General features: G+C 39.8%; 1 non-coding gene across 1 annotated transcript; it reads left to right on the top strand.

Moving 5' to 3' along the window:
- Window positions 1–758: 758 nt before the first annotated feature.
- On the top strand, window positions 759–865 carry LOC141675725 (small nucleolar RNA R71). Its single transcript, XR_012556363.1, has one exon. It is a non-coding gene; the product is annotated as a small nucleolar RNA R71 (small nucleolar RNA).
- Window positions 866–2,766: the final 1,901 nt, after the last annotated feature.

Below are 2,766 nucleotides of genomic sequence, written 5' to 3'. Positions count from 1 at the left end.
ATTTGAGATTAATTCCTTGTAATTGATACAGTTGTTGTAACACCTTTCAAGTTTAATAATATTTTTATTTAACTTGAATTTTGTTTCACATTTTTTATTCCGCATTTAATTCGATTATTTGGTATTGTTTGTATTCAACCCCCCTTCTACAAACATATTGGGACCTAACAGTAGTCTTCCTTGGTTCCGCCGCTTTCTCCTTTTGCTTAGTTTCTTCATCACCAACTTCAACTTCTCCTTCTTTTGCTTTTTCAGCATCGGCAACTTTTCCAGACCTTAAGGTAATAGCCTTGACTTGCTCTTTAGCTTCCTTTCTTCCTGGCACTTCAGTATCACTGGGAAGTGTGCTAGGTTGACGATTGAGCACTGCATTGGGTATTTGACCGATTTGATTTTCCAAGGTCTTGATAGAAACCGCCTGAGAGCACTGATCCGTAGCATGAAAACCTGAACAAAGCTCACAGACCATAGCTATCTGATTGACTCCATAGGTGGCTAAATAATCTACCTTCATAGACAGCACTTGGAGCTGCGCTGCAATAGCTGTAGCTACATCCACTTCCAAAATACCTGCTACCTTCTCAGGCATCATCCTTTGAGTTGAGTTTTGATGCTCATTTGCAACCATCGTCTCAATAAGATCATAAGCCTCAGTATAGCTTTTGGCCCACAAGGCGCCTCTAGCTGCTGCATCGAGCATGGGCCGAGATTGGGCCCTCAAACCATTATAGAAACCAGTGATCACCATCCAATCAGGCATACCATGATGTGGACACTTTCTCAACATCTCCTTGTAGCGCTCCCATACTTCGCACATAGATTCTGTAGGTTGCTGCGCAAACTGAGTAAGAGCACTCCTCATAGCCGCAATCTTTGCCATTAGATAGAACTTCACCAGAAACTTTTGCACAAGATCTTACCAAGTAGTGATGGACCCAGCCGGTTCAGAATGTAACCAGTCCTTAGCTTTCTCCCTCAGTGAGAATGGGAAAAGCCTCAGCTTGATAGCCTCATCAGTCACACCATTATATCTGAAAGTACTACAGATCTCGACAAAATTCCTTACGTGCATGTTGGGTTCTTCAGTCGCAGCACCTCCGAAAGAAATGGAATTCTGCACCATCTGAATAGTGCCCGGCTTGATTTCAAAGTTATTGGCCTCAATAACCGGGTGCATGATGCTAGACTGAATGTCATCAATTTTAGGCCGAGAAAAGTCCATAAGAGCTGGATCTGCTGGAACTATACGATCACCCATGATTACCGGCTCTTTCTGCTCACTTCCTGAATCCGAATCTTCAAAATCTATCTTCTCCGGAATATCAAGAACTTCGTCTGTCTCCTCAACCGTATCTAAAGTCCTCTTGCGAGTATGAGAACGTGTTTGCATAAATGCTCGCTAAAGTACCTGAAACACAACCGGAAACAATAAGTAACACGTCTTAATCAATGAGTCCTAATGACCACTGATGGTAAGTACATAAACTAAACAAATACGCCGAGTCCCCGGCAGCGGTGCCAAAATCTTGTTAGGGCGAAAACACGCGCTAATATTACACGCAAGTATACACGTTCACAAGTAATATAGAATACTTTCTAGTTCGTTCCTACAAAGACTCAGACTAATTACGTTCAATTAACACTTACTCACCAATGTATGATTACTTCTCAATGTTAAGACAATAACACTTAGATTTGATTAACTAATTATTAACTAAAATTAACTACGAGAATTAAGCACTTAATTGTCACTTGAATTAATAATATTAAAACACATATGAGATCACAACTTCATTACTACTTCCTTCAATAGTCATTTTTATTACCCTTAGCATGCAACAGTGATGATATTAATCGAACAACACGAAACTGATAAAAGCGAACTTTCATTGTACTAATACCATTCTACCAAGCATCCACAATTAAGATAGAATTTGAATAGGCATCAATTATGTTGAGACCCTATATGTCTACAGAATTTGACAACATAACGATTTAAGCACAAGTTATTCCTTTTGATTACACAGGGCAAGTAAAACGGTTAGAGTTACCCACTAATCATGCATACTCATACATGAACCTATGCTAGCATGGCAAGTTCTAAACCTCAAGATCCACCGTCGCTTCACAAGAGATTAACACCCTATCTTATATGTTCGTGACGCACATAAGACGAATAAGCACAATCAATACTAGATATCATACAATCATGACACACTAAGGTATTAAACAACTAACTAAAAAATTCCATAGTAAATCCGTTACGACCCCATGATCACGATTAGCCCATGATAGCACTCATCATCATCATGGGTTTATATGAAAACATGATAATAACATACGAGAATAATAACTAAAACTACTTATATTAAACCAGAGTACGTCACAAGAGTAAATAGGTTCAAAGTAAAGAAAACTAGCATCCAACGTTACAACGAAATAAAGAATCACAAGAAAATATGCTTCCTCTTCGTTGCGGTGTGCTAAAACGGTCTTCTTCCTTATCTCCTCACTCCTTGATTAATACTACGATCCAACCTATATGAAACGTCTCTGAAAACTACTTATATAGGAGTCCCATAAAACCCAGCTAACTCAGAAGTTGGAAGTTAAACAGAACCAGGAGTCTAAAATAATTAATCTAAAATTCCATCCTTGAGCGGCCGCTCAGCAATCCTGAGCGGGCGCTCAGCTTCCTGAGCGGTCGCTCAGCAGAGCTGAGCGGGCGCTCAGACCCCTTCTGGAAAATGCTCTGTTTTTGCTCCA

Source organism: Apium graveolens, chromosome 7 (assembly GCF_009905375.1).
Source record: "Apium graveolens cultivar Ventura chromosome 7, ASM990537v1, whole genome shotgun sequence".
Taxonomy (NCBI): Eukaryota; Viridiplantae; Streptophyta; class Magnoliopsida; order Apiales; family Apiaceae; genus Apium; species Apium graveolens.
Note: the sequence above shows the minus strand (reverse complement) of the source record. Positions and strands in the feature narration are given on the sequence as shown.